The sequence below is a fragment of the Lynx rufus genome, unplaced genomic scaffold (assembly GCF_022079265.1).
Source record: "Lynx rufus isolate CCGP_SWC_20201006 ecotype Redwood Valley unplaced genomic scaffold, mLynRuf1.p SCAF_2, whole genome shotgun sequence".
In the NCBI taxonomy this organism is placed as follows: Eukaryota; Metazoa; Chordata; class Mammalia; order Carnivora; family Felidae; genus Lynx; species Lynx rufus.
In genome coordinates this window covers 110,930,975-110,949,859 of record NW_025814834.1, presented here as the reverse complement: position 1 = coordinate 110,949,859, position 18,885 = coordinate 110,930,975, and the positions used below count along the sequence as shown (strand labels likewise).

The 18,885-nt window shown below is 39.7% G+C and overlaps 1 protein-coding gene across 4 annotated transcripts in view; it reads left to right on the top strand.

Annotated features, from left to right (window-relative positions):
- Nucleotides 1–1,194: 1,194 nt before the first annotated feature.
- The window catches only part of WDR33 (WD repeat domain 33), a 108,642-nt gene continuing 90,951 nt past the window's right edge, over nt 1,195–18,885 (top strand). For all 4 annotated transcript variants that reach the window (XM_047084338.1, XM_047084337.1, XM_047084339.1 and 1 more), the window contains exon 1: nt 1,195–1,278. The gene's annotated coding sequence lies outside the window, so the exon portion shown is untranslated. The remainder of the gene's footprint in view (nt 1,279–18,885) is intronic.

Below are 18,885 nucleotides of genomic sequence, written 5' to 3'. Positions count from 1 at the left end.
ATGGAGCCTGATATGGAGCTTGAACTAATGAACCATGAAATCATGACCTGAGCCAAAATCAAGAGTTGGATGCTTAACTGAGCCACCCAGATGCCCCTTTATTTTTTTAAGTAATGTCTCTGTCCAGTATGGGGCTCTAACTCACGACCCTGAGATTGAATTGTATGCTTTAACAACTGAGCCAGCCAGTTGCCCAATATTTAAAAAATTTTTTATTCACATTGTCGTATTATTTCCCAAAAGTTAGAAGACCATTTGTTTGTAATTTGTATTGTGAACCTCATATAAATGGAATCATCCCTGTCCTCTTTTGCCCCTGATTTAACGGCATCTGTGACATTCATCCAAGTTGTGTTTATCAGTACTTATTTCATGTAGTTCACTCTATAACCACACTACGGTTCATTTACATGCAGCAGCACTGATGGACACTGGATGGATCGATTATTCTGATCAAAGCTGCTATGCACACTTCTGTACAAGCCTCTATTAGATGTATGCCCTCATTCCAATTGCTGGGTCGCACGCCGAGTGAGTATAAACTTAGCTCCAACAGACACTGTTAAATGTTTTTCAAAGTGGTCGTACCACATGGTTCAGCTTTTATAACTTGGTCTGACTCTCAGGAAGGGAGTCACACTAAGAGGCCCGACTTGCACTGGGGTGATATAAACTCCAGCTGCACGCTTGACTAAGCTAAGTGCTTTCATTTAAATGCTCAAAATACTAGCAGGCAGGAACTCCAATTTCACGGATAAATAGACTTAGCATGGCCAAGTGCCTTGCCCACAGTTTCACTCTAGGCCCCACGCTAGAACTGCCACTCCGCCCCCGAACAAATTTCTTATTCAAACCCTGAAAAACTGGGTGTTCTTGAGGGCATTAAGTTTAGCTCACAGCGCGAAGAAAGTCAGCACCGCTTAACACCTTCGCCGCGCCTCCGTTGGCAACGCTGACTTCCGCTCTGCGGGAACAAAGGAAGCCCTCAGGCAAGCCGCAAGGGGATTCGGCCAGGTCCCACCCCTCACCTACGCACCTGCGCAGATGGAGGCCGACCGAGCTAGGCGCCCCAGGCGCGAGTGACGTAGTAACGTCCGACGGTGCGTGGTGACGCCAGGGCGTGCGCTCGGTGGCTCGTAGGGGAAGATGGCGGCTGCTCCTTTGGAGGAGAGGGATTGAGAGGGGAGGAGGGAAGAGGCTAGATGCGAGAGACCTTCCCGGCGGTGGAGACGAACTCTTCGCTCGCCATTCATTAGGAGCTTTGCTCAGCGCCGGAGGGTGAGTGCGGCGGCGGCACGGGACTGCTCGCTTGCTGCAGACGATGGCACTTTCCGCCATTTTCAAGCTCGGCCGTTGCGTGCTTTGGGGGCCTAGAGGGGCGCCTGGGGACAGGTTGGAAGAACTGGGAGCATCGTCGTCGGGAGGGCCCTTTGAGGCTGGGTCGACTTTTAGGGGAGGGAGCTGGAGGCTTGAGGTAGACCAGAAAAGGAGGGCATGGTGGAAGTAAGGCCCCTGACTGGCGACGAGAAGACGTAGGTAGGGTAGGCCACGGATAAGACGTGAAGTTTGGAGAAGGGAAGCGCGTTAAACGTAGATTTGGGGCGGGAGTGGAAGGGGCCGAGCCGAGAGTTGAATGGAGTGCGGCTTTTGGTTCAAGGGTCACGGGAAGTTAATGGGAAGCCTGTGAAACAGCAGCAGGTTTAGCCTCGATATTATCGTGTTTTGAAATTGGTGTTTGTAATAGGTCCACAGCTTGACGGGCAAAAACCCTTCTCCTTTGGAATAGTTACATTCCTATTTTGCTTGCTTTCGATCATGCTAGTTGCAAGTGTGCCTACAGTAACTCCCTCTTTATCTCCGGTTTTAAGTTGCTTCCTGACAACTACGTATTTAGGATTTTTGCTTTTTTTTTTTTCTTTTAAAGAAATACTAATACTCTCTTGTCACCCTTGTGGTTAGTGACCCTTCCGTTGTAAGAGGAAGGTGGGTCGACAGGGAATTTCGTAATTGGATCTGTTTAAATCAGATCAGAAAAGTACTTGTTATTTGTAGAAAACTTGTCAAGAATGTTTTTAAGTAATTTCTGCACAGATGACATTATCTTAACTGTTTAGGAACTTTGGAAGACATTAGAGTATGAACAAAAAAAGCCGGTGTTAAAAGAAATACCTTTTGGGAGCGCTGAGTTGACTTTTAAGTACACTCTGGAGATAGAGTGTATGCAGTATTTTTGCCTGTGAACGTGATGCAATGGTAGATCTATTTAAAACAAAACTTTTAGAGACTGTTAAAAGGAAACATGTTAATTGTTCTCATGGTGGCTTTTTCTTTTCCTAATCTTAATTGCATTTGACACCCATCTTTAATCGCCATAAGATACTTCTGCAGTTTTTAATTGGTCTCCTTGCTTGGAAGATAAAATAACTGGAACGATTTTTTTTTTTTTTTTTTTTTGGCAGAGGCTTGCAGTTACTCTTTAGCCTATTTAATTGAACTTTACGGAAAAGTTTTCTCTTTTTGTACTCGTGGTAAGAATATTGATAGAAAGTTGACCTTACATCACCATGATGTAGTTACAAATAAATTCTTATCTATGATGTTGATGGCTTAACTTACATACTTTGGTGAAAAGTACTAAAGGTCAGATTTTGCCATCACAAATTTGTCTTGATCTAAGGCTTTAATTATACTTTTGCTAACCACTTAATGTATTTTTCCAGTTCTTTTTGCTAAGTAATAAGTCCATATTTCACATTGCTTTGGGAAAAACTTGTTATTTATTGCCAAATTCCAAACTCTTTTCATATTTCAGAGTAGGAAAGTAAGGTTATAGCAAAGCTTTAAAACTACAACAAATCTGTTGCTTGTGTGTCGGTTAAGCATCTGATTCTTGATCTCAGGGTCGTGAGTTCAAACCCAGTGTTGGGCTTTTTATTAAAAAATAAAAATAAAAAGAAAACCAAACTACAACAGATATATTGACAGAAATATTAGTGAAAGTCTCACTTATGAATATATATGTAATCCTTTTGAGGTTGCTTAGCAAAAAATTAGGGGTCTTAGTACTGTTTTTAGATAAAGTGGTATTATTTGTAGTCTGCAGATTAGAAATCTTTATTATCAAAGAATATTTAATTAAATACCATAAACTTACAACTTGCTTAAACACTGCAGATTTGTTCTTTTAAGACTCCAGAACATTCCAAGATTTTGTGTTGAAATTTTTGCTTGTAAGAGAGGTTATATCTGTTTTTCTTTTCTTTTCTTCTCTTCTTTTTTTTTTTTTTGTCGAATGGTGAAAGTTTCTCTGTTGCTGTGTAATGTGTTGTGACAAGTAGGTCTCCTGACCATAGTTTTAATGCTTCAAGATATTTTATCTTTTGTCTTTGACAGTGACATAGTTTAAAAACTTTCCTCCTTGAACACACACTGTGGCTGGTAACATTTGTGTCCACATTGCGAAAGATTTACATTAGTCCTAGACATGGAAGCTCTTAAGTATGTTGGAAAATATTCCCCAAATTACACTTCTCTATTTCTGGTCATTGATTGTTTTATGTCGTATTTTCTCGTGAAAATTGACTGACTTCATAATGTTTGTATTGTACCGTATATTCATAATTTGAATGCTTATAAATTCTCAGAGCTGGGTAGTGTTGGAAAGGGCTTGACTTCCGGCATCAGAAAGACCTAGGTTTGAATGCCAGGCTTACCACTAACTAGCTTTTTTTTTTATTTTTTATTTATTTATTTAAAAAAAAAATTTTTTTTTTCAACGTTTATTTATTTTTAGGACAGAGAGAGACAGAGCATGAACGGGGGAGGGGCAGAGAGAGGGGGAGACACAGAATCGGAAACAGGCTCCAGGCTCTGAGCCATCAGCCCAGAGCCCGACGCGGGGCTCGAACTCACGGACCGCGAGATCGTGACCTGGCTGAAGTCGGACGCTCAACCGACTGCGCCACCCAGACCCAGACGCCCCTAACTAGCTTTTTTTAAAATATTGGGTCAGGTAATGAAACTCTGAACATCAGTTTCCTTACATATGAAAGTGTTAATTATTATAATAGTTATCTCAAAGGTGAAAGAAAATGATAATGTAGTAAGCATTCAATAAATTTTGGCATTTTTCTTTCTGTTACTTGAATTTAGTTGGCTAAGTCATTTGTAGGGTGTTTTTATTTATTTATTTATTTATTTTGAGGTGTAATTGACATGTAACACGATATTAGTTTCAGGTGTAAAACATAATGATTTAGTATTTACATCTATTGCAAAATGACCACCTCGATAAGTCTAGTTAACATCTGTCACCATAGAAAGTTACACATTTTTTTTTCTTGTGATAACTTTTAGGATCTACGTATATGCACTATAGTATTATTAAATATAGTTGCCATGTTGTACATTACATCCCCATGACTTATTTTATAACTGGAAGTTTGTACCTTTTCCCCTTCACCTATTTTGCCTCCCTTCCACTTTTCAGTTCTTAAAGATTAACTCAGATATCTTTATTAAAGACTTGACAGTCTCATTCTCTTGTAAACTATTCCTTTCCCTGTGTTATTAAAGCATTTGGTACATATCTCTGTTTAATGTATTTTGATTGTGTATCTTCTCCACTACTTTGTGAGATCTTTGAAGGCAGATCCTTCATTGCCTTACATTTTTGTATTCATAAAACCATGGCATTCTAAAAATTGTTTTATAGAAGTGAGTGAATTTTCCACAAAAACTATTCTCATGATTCTACTGGGATTCATTTCACACAGATCTGGTTTTTTTCTACTCCTTGGCTTTAACTTTTTGCCTGTCTTCCTCCTCTAGACTATTCATAACCTATCCATTCCTCAAAATCCAGCTAAATCTCATCCCATTAATAAGGTCTTCAGAAACTTTTCATGTATTTATTTATTAAAAACATTTTAAATGTTTATTTGTTTTTGAGAGAGACAGAGACAGAGCGTGAGTGGGGGAGGGGCACAGAGCTAGAGAGACACAGAATCCAAAGCAGGCTGCAGGCTCTGAGCTGTCAGCACAGAGCCTGACGTGGGGCTCGAACCCATGAACCGTGAAATCATGACCTGAACTGAAGTGTGACACTTAACCCCACTCAGCTACCCAGGCTCTCCTTTTTATTTATTTATAATTCCTGTCTCCAGTTAGCCTAGGGTCTGTGTGACTGCCTTCTGTTACTTTGTGTCCTTTAGTACCTGGCACTATGCCTTACCCATTTTGAGTAGGTCCTTGGGTGGGATGATAAATGTAAAATTGTGCTTGAGGCTGAGTTTGTTATAGGCTCCTGCTCTATTCACTGTCCCACTTAGGAAGATACTTTTAAGAGCCATTTCTCCTTTTTTGGATGTGGGATATTCTGGTAACTTTCTTATCTTTTTATGTTATGAGAAATTGCAAACATCCAGAAAAGTTGAAAGAATGAATATCTATTACCTTCCATTTAGATTTACCTGTTACTAACACTTAACCATTTTGCTTTAGCTATCTACGTCCCCTCTCAACAACCAATTGAAATTAAATTGCATATGCCATGCTATTTGTCCCCTAAACACCTCAGGATGCCTCTTTTTTTTTTTTTTTAAAGTTTATTTATTTTGAGAGAGAGAGAGAGAGAGAGCATGCATGTGCATGGGGAGGGGGGGATTGCAGAGCAGAGAGAGGGAGGGGTAGAGGGAGAGGGAGAGAGAGAATCCCAAGCAGGCTCAGCACTGTCAGTGCAGAACCTGACATGGGACTTGAACTCATGAACCATGAGATCATTACCTGCGCTGAGATCAAGAGTTGGGTGCTTCACTAACTGAGCCATCCAGATGCCCCAGGATGCATCTTTTAAAAATAGTGTCATTCTTCTACACTTTAAGCATTTTTATTTCAAGCCTGACTCCATCTAAGGCAGTACTAAAAACACAATACCATTATTGTGCCTGAGGCAATTAGCATTAAGTCTTTGGCATTGATTATTTTTTTAATTTTTATTTTTTATAGATTTTTAAAATTTTTAAAATTTATTTATTTGGAGGGAGAGAGAGAGAGAGGGAGGGAAAGAGAGAATGAGCAGGGGAGGGTCAGAGACAGAGAGAGGAAGAGAGAGAATCCTAAGCAGGCTCTGCACTGACAGCACAGAGCCAGATGCAGGGCTAGAACTCAGGAACTGTGAGATCATGACATGAGCTAAAGTTGGATGTTTAACCGACTGAGTCACCCAGGCACCCCTTTAAAGATTTTATTTATTTTTTTTAATTAAAAAAAAATTTTTTTTAATGTTTGTTTATTTTTGAGACAGAGACAGAGCATGAACGAGGGAGGGTCAGAGAGAGAAGGAGACACAGAATCTGAAGCAGGCTCCAGGCTCTGAGCTGTCAGCACAGAGCCCGACGCGGGGCTCGAACTCACGGACTGTGAGATCATGACCTGAGCCGAAGTCGGCCGCTTAACCGACTGAGTCACCCAGGCACCCCATTTAAAGATTTTATTTTTAAGTAATCTCTACCCCCCATGTGGGGCCCGAGCTTACAGCCCCGAGATCAAGAGTCACATGCTCCACTGACTGAGCCAGCCAGGCACCCCTATATTGTTTTTTCTCTCTCTCTTTTTTTTTTTTTTTGATGTTTTTATTTTTGAGACAGAACAAGTGAGAGAGCGAGAGAGAGAACAAGAGCAGGGGAGGGGCAGAGAGAGAGGGAGATGGAGGCTCTGAAGCAGGCTCCAGGCTCTGTCAGCACAGAGCCTGATGTGGGGCTGGAACTCACCAACTGTGAGATCATGACCTGAGATGAAATTGGATGCTTAACCGATTGAGCCACCCAGAGCCCCTCTTGTTTTTTGTTTTTGTTTTTAATGTTTGTTTACTTTTGAGAGAGAGAGAGGGAGGGAGAGATTTAGCAGGGGAGGAGGGGCAGAGAGAGAGGGGGACAGATGATCTGAAGCAGGCTCTGTGCTGATAGAGAGCCTGCTGTGGGGCTCGAACTCACGAACTGTGAGATCATGACCTGAGCTGAAGTTGGATGCTTAACTGACTGAGCCACCCAGCACCCAATCGATTTAATTTTGTAATATATCAAATATGTACATGGTTTACAATTTAAGACTATACTGAAAGAATTACTTCAATCTTGGTTCTGTCTCTAGGCTCTCCACTACAATTCTCACTCACCCAGTGTATGTATGTGTGTATTCTTATTTTTCTTTTCTGTAAAAACTTGTGACCTTTTTTTAATTGTGATGAAAAAATTTACCATCTTAACCATTTTTAAGCGTACAGTTTAGTAGCATTAAGTATATTCACATTGTTGTGCCACAGATCTGAGAACTTTCTTCATCTTATAAAACTGGAACTCTGTACCCATGGAACAACTCCCCATTACCCCCTCCTCCAGCCTGTGGCTATTCTACTTTGTGTTTCTAGGAGTTTGACTATTTTAGATACCTCATATGGTTGAAATCATGCATTATTTTTGTGGCTGGCTTATTGCACTTAACCATAATGTCCACAAGGCTCATCCATGTTGTAGAATGTGGCAAGATTTCCTTCCTTTTTTACAGCTTAACAATATTCCATTGTATGTATATACCACATTATATTTATCCATTCATCCATAGCTCATTGACTTTCTGGTTATTGTGAATAGTGCTGCTGTGAGCATGGAGGTGTCCAAATATCTCTTCATGATCCTGTTTTCAATTCTTTTTAAAATTTTTTTTGTTTTAACGTTTATTTATTTTTGAGACAGAGAGAGACAGAGCATGAACGGGGGAGGGTAAGAGAGAGGGAGACACAGAATCTGAAACAGGCTCTAGGCTCTGAACCGTCAGCACAGAGCCAGACGCGGGGCTCGAACTCAAGGACCGCGAAATCATGACCTGAGCCGAAGTGAGCCGCTTAACCGACTGAGCCACCCAGGCGCCCCTCAATTCTTATGAATATATACCCAGAAGTGGGATTGCTGGATCATATGGTAGTCTATTTTTCATTAAAAAAATTTTTTTAAAACGTTTATTTATTTTTGAGAGACAGAGAGGGCATGAGCTGGAGAGGGGCAGAGATAGACACAGAATCGGAAACAGGCTCCAGGCTCTGAGTTGTCATTGCAGAGCCCAACGCGGGGCTCAGACCCATGAACTGTGAGATCATGACCTGAGCTGAAGTCAGATGCTTAACTGACTGAGCCACCCAGGCGCCCCTATTTTTCATTTTTTGAGCAACTTCCATCCTGTTTTCCATAGCGATCATACCATTTTATATTTTATATTCCTGCTAATAGTACAAAAGGGTTCCAATTTCTCCACATCCCCATCAACACTTATTTTCTGTTTCTTTGATAGTAGCCATTCTGTTAGGTGTGAGGTGATATTTCATTGTGGTTTTATTTATTTATTTTTTTTTTTTAATTTTTTTTTTCAACGTTTATTTATTTTTGGGACAGAGAGAGACAGAGCATGAACGGGGGAGGGGCAGAGAGAGAGGGAGACACAGAATCGGAAACAGGCTCCAGGCTCTGAGCCATCAGCCCAGAGCCCGACGCGGGGCTCGAACTCCCGGACCGCGAGATCGTGACCTGGCTGAAGTCGGACGCTTAACCGACTGCGCCACCCAGGCGCCCCTCATTGTGGTTTTAATTTGCATTTCTCTCATGATTAGTGATGTTGAGCATCTTTTCATATGCTTGTTGGCAATTTGTATATCAGCTTTGGAGAAATGTCTATTCAAATCCTTTGCCCCAATTTTAATTGGATTATTTGATTTTTTGTTGTTGAGTTGTAGGAGTTCTTTACCTCTTCTGGATACTAACCCCTTATCAGGCATGTGATTTGTGGGTATTTTCTCCCATTCTGTAGGTTGCCTTTTCTCTCTTAATTGTGTTCTTTGCTGTGCAAAAGTTGGAAAGTTTGATGTTTCCCATTTCTGTGTGTGATCCTTGTTCTTTTTCCACCTAACAATATATTCAAGAAATCATTCCATATCAATTCAGAGCTTCCCCCTTCCCCCACACCCACCCCATGATAATGTGATTTATAATAAGAAATACATATTTGATCTTTGTCCAGTTTTTAGCACAGAGCTCCTAAAACTCTTGGAATTTCCTAAGTGATTAGAGTGATGTGTGTCTTGACATTCAAAACAAACCTCTTTGAACCACACTGTATTTATGTTAAGGAGCTGACTTTTGGAAAGCTGTGGGATAGGGGCTGGTTGCCAGGGAAACCAACCAAGTGATTAGATGGTTGGGTTTTCAGTCTCACCTTCTCAACCTCAGAGAGAGAGGTTGGAGGTAGGATCAGTTGCCAGTGGCCAGTGATTTAGTGAACCATGCCTAGGTAAAGAAGCCTCCATAAAAGGCCAAAAGGATGAGGTTCAGAAAGCTTCCAATTTGGTGATTGTGTAGAGATTTGGGTAGCTTGGTGGGTCAGTGGATGTGGATGCTCTAACCCTTTTCCCACATACCTTGCCCTGTATGTGTCTCTTCCATCTGACTAACCAGTAATCTAGTAAGTAAAATGTTTGGGTTGTTATCACTTCCAAGTTATTACGAAAAATAGTGAATAATGTTATGAATAATAGTTATGAATAATAGCATACAAGTTTTTGTGTAGACATAATGCTTTCGGTTCTCTTGGCATTATACCTAGGAATGGAATTGCTGGTTGTTATGGTAATTCTGTATTTGGGATTTAAGGAGATTCCAAATCTGTTTTCTCAAAAGACTGTACTATTTCATATTCTTATCAGCAGTATATGAGGGTTAGAATTTCTCCTTATCCTCACCACCACGTGTTATTTGCCTTCTTTTAGATTATAGCTACCCTAATGGATGTGCAGTGTTATCTCATGGCTTTGGTTTACATTTTCCTAATGACTAATAATGGTGAACATCTTTTCATGTGCTTATTGGCCATTTATATATCTTAGAGAAGTCTCTTTTCAGATACTTTGCCCATTTAAAATATTAGGTTATTTGTTTTTTATTATTACTGAATATATTGTAAATGCTGCAAGTCCCTTATCAGATACATGATTTGCAGAAATTTTCTCTCATTTTATGGATTGTCTTTTCACTTTCTTGATGGTATTATTGAAGCACAAAAGTAATTTTGATGATGTCCAATTTATTTTTTCTTCTGTTGATTGTGCTTTTGGTATTGTATCTTAAGAAGGCTTTGTCTCATAGTCATGGATATATTATATATTTGCTGTATTTGATGCAGTTAGCAATTGGTCAAGCATTTGATTTACCCCACCAAGAATGTGTGTTGTCCATAGGGTAAATATGAGTAGGACTTTGACTTTTTGGTTAGAAACTTGTAGGGCTTTACTTTGTGGTTAGAAATCTATAAGCTTCAGTTTTGGCTCTAATAAAAGCAGTTTTACATAACTGTACTTAACCTTTATTTTATAAAGGGTAAGGAAGGATATATATTTCATTGGTGAAATTTATTTATTTATTATTTTTATTTTCTTAAAGCTTTTATTTTTAAGTAATCTCTACCCCCAACATGGGGCTCAAACTCAACCCTGAGATTAAGAGTTGCATGCTCTACTGACTGAGCCAGCCAGGTGCTCCATTAGTGAAATTTTTTTAACTTCATTTTTATTATTAAAAAATTTTTTTTAAGTTTATTCGGAAAGAGAGATAGTGTGTGTGTGCACATGCGAGCGGGAGAAGGGGCAGCGAGAGAGGAGAGAGAATTCTGAGCAGGCTCTGCACTGGCAGCGTGAGCCCAACACAGGGCTTAAACTCAAAAATCGTGAGATCATAACCTGAGCCAAAATCAAGAGTTGGACGCTCAACACTCTGAGCCACCCAGGTGCCCCTAATTTCACTTTTAATATTTGATTAACTCTCAGTTTACTGTGTCCTTAATAACCACTATATTTTTGAGGTCCAGACTGGGTTGGAGGGAAATACAAATTGAGATAGTGTGTGTCATAGGGTAATTAAAGACACCGTAAATGCCAAATACTGAGGAACTTGTTAGGCTTTTAGGCCAATATGGGTAAGAACTAGAAATCAAGAACTGGTCCAAAATCAAGAAACATTCAAAGCCTTGAGCATGTCAGTTTATCTTGCTGTTGACAAATTTGAAATATTCAGGACCATGTCTTTAGGGATTGTTGCTTTGGGAATGATTTTGGGTATTCTGTTAAGTGCTTTTACCTTCAGTTGTTAAGCTAGATGAAAAATGAGCTGAACGAAATTTAGGAAAATTCTTACCTGCTCCCTGTGTAATCTTGAAATTATAGAATTGTTTTACTTTTGAAGGTCATCAAATCTAGACTTTTTAATTTGAAGATAAAGAAACAGGATTGAAGAGATTAAATTTGTTTGTAGGCACACGGTGGCAGAATTCAGGTCACCTGAATACCAGTTTAGTGTTCTTCATTCCACCTTTACAAAAAACCCAGAGCATTTCATAGTATAACTTGGAAGGGCTGTTTGGTTCATTGTCTTTGGGAGAGAGCTAAAATGACAAGTTACATACCTAAAAGAGTCTAAAATAGGAAAATCTTCCATCAGGATTTAAGTGGTCACATTGTTTGTGGTCCTTAAGTTGTCACAAATAGCTTTGTTCAGAATTGGTTACTGGTGAGGACTTTGGTGTATTTTTATTTTAGTAATGTGATGATTTTCAGTCTTTAAATCTGCATTTGGGAGAATATTTCTTAGTAGATTTTATACACACGGAAACACAGCCACCCACCCTCACATCCCAAATGTAGCCCCGTGCCTCCCTATGTTTCATATACTCAAATTGTAGTTGGTATTATTAATAAGAGTCTTTTTCATCCACATTTTCTCTCTCTTTTTAAGTTTATTTATTTTGAGAGAGAGAGCTGGGGAGGCACAGAGAGAGAGGGAGGGCAGGAGGGAGACAGAATCCCAAGCAGGCTTCCACATCCCCAGTGCAGAGCCTGATGTGGGGGGGCTCAAACTCATGAACTGTGAGATCATGACCTGAGTCAAAATCAAGAGTTAGACGCTCAACTGACTGAGCCACCTGAGCCACCCAGGCCCCCTTCACCTACATTTTCTACCCCAATGCTCTACCAGTTATATTTTTTATGTCGCTTTTGTGCCCAGAGTAGACATTTCCAGTTTTGTGTCTGGCCATGTTCATAACACTAACACTACAGTTGGTAGCATTACTTTTGTAAGTTATTTCATTTTTGTGTACTTATTCATTCATTTATGTGCTATATACATGTGTTAAGAAACTGAAAAGTACAAGAGGATGTGCAGTGATCTGTCTTCTTGCAACTATCTTCTTTCTTCTATGCAGTAGCTATCTTTATCAGTTTGTTGTGAAATCTTCCAAAGTAATGTGAGGTATATATAGGAAATTTATGCACTATAGATGTGTATGTGTTCCTTTTTCTATTGCTTTTCACACACACAGTAACATTCTATATGTTGGTTTGTACTTCCCTTTTTTTCACTTAACAGTTTATCTTGGAGATCCTAAATAGAATTACCTCCTTTATGGTAGTTTTCGTAATATGCACTGTATGTATATTTCATGGTTTACTTTGACTAGTCCTCTGTTTAACAGACACGGGTGGTTTCCAGTCTTTGTTATTGCAGAAAGTGCTCTGCCTGTGTAGGGGTGAATTCATGGACATGGGATTGCTTGGTCAAAGTATGTACCCCATTAGTGTCTGAGTATAGTTGTTTCTCTCACATCAACACATGTATTATGGATTTTGCTTTTTTTTTTAATTTTTAATGTTTGTTTTGAGAGAGAGAGAGAGAGAGAGAGAGAGAATGAGTGGGGGAGGGGCAGAGAGAGGGAGACACAGAATCTGAAGAAGGCTCCAGGCTCTGAGCTGTCATCACAGAGCCCGACGCGGGGCTCGAACTCATGGAGCATGAGATCATGACCTGAGCTGAAGTCGGTCGCTTAACCAACTGAGCCACCCAGGTGCCCTGGTATTTTGCTTTTTTTTTTAAATAAAGATTTTACTTGAAGTAATCTCTACACCTAATGTGGGGCTTGAATTCCCAACCTTGAGATCAAGAGTCACATGTTCTACCTGCTGAACCAGCAGGCACCCCTGATTTTTGCTTTTTTGAGTGATGTTGCTTTTCAGTAAGTGATGAAGAGTCATTCTTCAGCATGAGTATTGAAGGGAATTTAAAATCACCAATTTGGGAGCTCCTGGGTGGCTCGGTTGGTTGAGCATCTGGCTCTTGGTTTCAGCTCAGGTCATGATCTCATAGTTCTTGAGTTCAGACCCACAGATAGAGCCCTTGACAGCACAGAGCCTGCTTGGGATTCTCTCTCCCCCACTCTGTCTGCCCCTCCTCTGCTCACTCTTTCTGTTTTTCTCAAAATAAAATAAAATCACTAATTTGCCCCTTTTTGATCATTCTTCTGGGATAATTTTTGCATAGTAAAATGTTATGCAGCTCATTGAATACATTATTTAAAGTAGATCTCAAGGGCAGTCCATTAGAATCTTGTTTTGTATAGGTAAAAACCATAGATTTAAAAAAAATTTGTGAAGACTAAAAAATTTAGTGAGAGATTTTGGTAAAAAGATATGTACATCTTCCTTGATTATTGTAGTTGAGTAAATTCTTTTCTTGCCTCTTATTCCTCCTTTAAAATTGCATAGGATAATTTATCTTTCTAAAATTCAAATTTTATCATTCACATTTCTTGGATTGACTCATCATTGTCCACAATAGTAGTTTTATACTTTTTTGAACCCCGTGAGGTGTCTGATGAAAGTTGTTTACTCTTTTCCCAGACAAATAAAATATTCATATTAGAATTCCTGCAGCTGTGAGGTGAGGGGGTCACTGAACTCCTTTTTGCCCATTTATGTATACATAGACCCAGGTTAAGGCTTCCTGCATTATTTGATAGATTTAGCATGTCTTCAGCATGTGTAGGTTGACATAACAGGAATTTCAGAATTCATCTCCAATATATGAACTTCCTCTGCTGCTCACTCTTAACACCTACCCTGTCCATGAACCACTTTTAAAAACTTAAGTGCACCTAAAACCAATCTGGTGTTAATGTCAGTTGTGTCTCCATTAGAACAGAGGCCTTTTATTCTTTTTGCTATTTCACTTTGCCTGTTGTCCAGTTGGTATATTCCTTTTTTTAATCACTGCATAATTTTTAAAATTTTTATTAAGAGAGAGCATGAGTTGGAGAGAGGAGCGGAGGGAGAGAGAGAGAGGATCTTTTTTTAAAAAATGTTTTTAATGTTTATTCATTTTTTGAGAGAGAGAGAGAGAGAGAGAGAGAGACAGAGCACAAGTGGGGGAGGGGCTGAGCTGTCAGCACAGAGCCTGATGCGGGGCTCGAACCCATGAACCTCGAGATCGTGACCTGAACCAAAGTTGACTGCTTAACTGACTGTGCCACCCAGGTGCCCTGAGAGAGAAGAGAGAGCGAGAGCAAGAACGAGAGAGAGAGAAAGAGAAAGAAAAAGAAAATCTTAAGTGGGCTCCACACTCAGTGCAGAGTGTGACCTGAGCATGACTATGGGATCATGACCTGTGCTGAAAACAATAGTTCAACCAACTGAGCCACCCAGGTGCTCCTATCACTGCATAAATGAATTCACTTGAAACTTGTTTTACATCTGTGCTTCCGCACTCATTAATTCTTGTTTCTTCCCATAGTATTCCCTCTCATAGCATTTAAAAATTAATCCTTTAGTACACATTTATTAAAGCCACTAGTTCATTACATAGTTATTGAATACCTGCTAGGTTCCATGTCTAGCTTTGTTTGTTTGTTTGTTTTGGTTAAAACATGCTTAGTGTAGAATTGACAATTTAACTTCATTCTTTTCTCCCAGTGGTAGTTAACCTTTTTAAATATACACTTGTGGGACATTAAATACATTAACAATATTGTACAACCATCTGTTTCCAGAACCCTTTCAACTTCCCTAACTGAAACTCTGTACGCATTAAAAACTAACTTCCCATTCTTCCCTCCCTTAGTCCGTGACAACAACCAATCTACTTTATCTCTATGAATCTGACTACTCTAGAAACCTCATATAAGAGACATTATACTATATCCTTTTGTGGCTAGCTTATTTCACTTAGCATAATGTCATTACCAAACACTTCAGAAAGAAATTCTACCAATTCTCTATAGTCTCTTTCAGAAAATAGAAGGAATACTTCCAGAAAATAGGGAATACTTCCTAATTCATCCTATGAAGCCAGCATTACCCTAATACCAAAACCACGTAAAGACCATACAGGAGGAAAACTACAGATCAGTATCTCTCATGAACATAAAAGCAGAAATCCTCAACAGAATATTAGCAAATTGAATGAATCTTACGGTAAATAAAAAGAATTACACACATTATGACCAAGTGGGATTTATTTCAGGTATGCAAGCCTGGTTTAGCATCCAAAAATGAAATGATGTACTTTATCACATCATATGATTATATGAAGAAAATTCATATTATATTAATAGATTAATAAATCATGCTTTATATTAATACATGCAAAAAAGCATTTGACAGAATTCAGTATCTATTCATGATAAAAATGTTCAGCAAACCAAACATAGAGGGGGTCTCTCCCAAGTTGATATGGCACATCTCTAAAACCCCCATGGCTAACATCATACTTTAATAGTGTGAGAAATTAAAGGCTAAGATCTGGAACAAGGCAAAGATGTCCCTGCTCCCCACTCCTTTTCAGCATTGTCTTGGAAGTCCTAGAGAATGCAGTAAAACAAGAAAAGGAAATAAAAGGTATACAGATTGGTAAGGAAGAATTAAAATGGTCTTTGTTCGGGGCACCTGGCTCAGTTGGTTGAGTGTCTGACTCTGAATTTTGACTGAGGCCATGATCTCACAGTTTGTGGATTCGAGCCATAGGTTGGGCTCCGTGCTGACATTGCAGAGCCTGCTTGGGATTCTGTCTCTCTCCCTGCCCCATGCATCCGTATGCCTCGTGCGTGCTCCCCCCCCCCGCCCCCAAAATAAATAAAGTTAGAAAAAAATAAACTAAGCTCTTTGAAAAAAATAAAATTGTCTTTGTTCACAGATGTGATTGTCTATGTAGAAAATTTCAAGAGTTAACAAAGTATCTTTTGTAACTAATTGATTATAGCGAGGTTTCAAAATACAAGATGAATATACAGAAGCCAATTGCTTTCTTATATACCAGCAACGAACAGTTGGAATCTGGAAATAAAGCAGTGCTATCTATATTAGCAACCCCCCCCCATCCCTTAGATATTAATCTTAAAAAAATGTACAAAATCTGCATGAGGAAAGCTGTAAACTCTTTGAAAGAAATCAAATAATACTTAAATAAATGGAAAAATATTCCATACTGCATGGACAGGAAGATTCAATATTGTTCAAGCTGTCAGTTCTTTTGAATTTGATCTGTAGATTCAGTGTGATCCAAGTCAAAATCCCAGCAAGCTATTTTATGGATATATCGATAAACAAAGCTCCTTTTATTCAGGTGAGTATCATCAATGGCTACTAAATGGTTGATTATTAGAGAACAGAATATTCACACATTTCTAAGGTATTACCTGAGGTACTAAACATTTTAGATATGCAGAAAAGTTGAAAGTAGTTAATACCATATACTTGCCCCCTAGATTCAACATTTATTACAATTTTGGTGTAGTTTCTTTTTCTATTAGCTTGCTAGGCGGCCATAACACAACTGGGTTGCTTAAACAATAGTCACTTATTGGGGCGCCTGGGTGGCTTGGTCGGTTGGGCGTCTGACTTCGGCTCAGGTCATGATCTCACGGTCTGTGGGTTCGAGCCCCGCGTCAGGCTCTGTGCTGACAGCTCAGAGCCTGGAGCCTGTTTCGGATTCTGTGTCTCCCTCTCTCTCTGCCCCTCCCCTGTTCATGCTCTGTCTCTCTCTGTCTCAAAAATAAATAAACGTTAAAAAAAAAAAAACAATAGTCACTTATTGTTTTACAGTTCTAAACATTTATTTGTTTTTTATTTTATTTTTTAAGTTTATTTACTTAGAGAGATATCACAAGCAGGGGAGGGTCAGAGAGAAGGAGAGATAATTCCAAGCAGGCTCCACGCCAACAGTGCAGAGCCTGATGTGGGGCTCGAACCCATGAACCATGATATCATGACCTGAGCTGAGATGAAGAGTCAGACGCCCATCAAACTGTGCCACCCAAGTGCCCCTCTAAACATTTTTTGTTTGTTTGTTTTCTATTTATTTATTTATTTTTTAAAACTTATATCCAGATTAGCATATAGTGCAACAATGATTTCAGGAATAGATTCCTTAGTGCCCCTACCCATCTAGCCTATCCCCCCTCCCACTAAACATTTTTTTATTTTTTATTTTTTTAATATGAAATTTATTGTCAAATTGGTATCCATACAACACCCAGTGCTCATCCCAAAAGGTGCCCTCCTCAATACGCATCACCCACTCTCCCCTCCCTCTCACCCCCCGTTAACCCTCAGTTCTCAGTTTTTTTTTCAAATTTTATTTTTTTAATGTTTATTTATTTTTGAGACAGAGACAGAGCATGAACAGGGGAGGGTCAGAGAGAGGGAGACACAGAATCTGAAACAGGCTCCAGGCTCTGAGCTGTCAGCACAGAGCCTGATGTGGGGCTCGAACTCACGGACCGCGAGATCATGACCTGAGCCGAAGTCGGCCGCTTAACCGACTGAGCCACCCAGGCGCCCCTATTCTCAGTTTTTAAGAGTCTCTTATGCTTTGGCTCTCTCCCTCTCTAACCTCTTTTTTTTTTAATTTTTCTTCCCCTCCCCCATGGACTTCTGTTAAGTTTCTCAGGATCCACATAAGAGTGAAAACATATGGTATCTCTCTTTCTCTGTATGACTTATTTCACTTAGCATAACACTCTTCAGTTCCATCCATGTTGCTACAAAAGGCCATATTTCATTCTTTCTCATTGCCACGTAGTACTCCATTGTGTATATAAACCACAATTTCTTTATCCATTCATCAGTTGATGGACATTTAGGCTCTTTCCATAATTTGGCTATTGTTGAGAGTGCTGCTATAAACATTGGGGTATAAGTGCCCCTATGCATCAGCACTCCTGTATTCCTTGAGTAAATTCCTAGCAGTGCTATTGCTGGGTCATAGCGTAGGTCTATTTTTAATTTTCTGAGGAACCTCCACACTGTTTTCCAGAGTGGCTGCACCAGTTTGCATTCCCACCAACAGTGCAAGAGGGTTCCCGTTTCTCCACATCCTCGCCAGCATCTTTAGTCTCCTGATTTGTTCATTTTAGCCACTCTGACTGGTGTGAGGTGATATCTGAGTGTGGTTTTGATTTGTATTTCCTTGATGGGGAGTGACATTGAGCATCTTTTCATGTGCCTGTTAGTCATCTGGATGTCTTCTTTAGAGAAGTGTCTATTCATGTTTTCTGCCCATTTCTTCACTGGATTATTTATTTTTTGGGTGTTGAGTTTGGTGAGTTCTTTATAGATTTTGGATACTAGCCCTTTGTCTGATATGTCATTTGCAAATATCTTTTCCCATTCCATTGGTTGCCTTTTAGTTTTGTTGTTTCCTTTGCTGTGCAGAAGCTTTTTATCTTCATGAGGTCCCAATAGTTCATTTTTGCTTTTAATTCCCTTGGCTTTGGGGATGTGTCAAGTAAGAAATTGCTGCAGTTGAGGTCGAAGAGGTTTTTTTGAGGAGAGAATGTGAGTGTGGGAGGGGCATAGAGAGAGGGAGACAGACGATCTGAAGCGGGCTGTGCACTGACAGTAGAGAGTCTGATGGGGGCTTGAACTCATAAGCCGTGAGATCTACCTAAGCCGAAGTTGGATGCTTAATGGACTGAGCCATCCAGGTGCCCCTATTGTCTTACATTTCGGAAGACTAGGTGTCT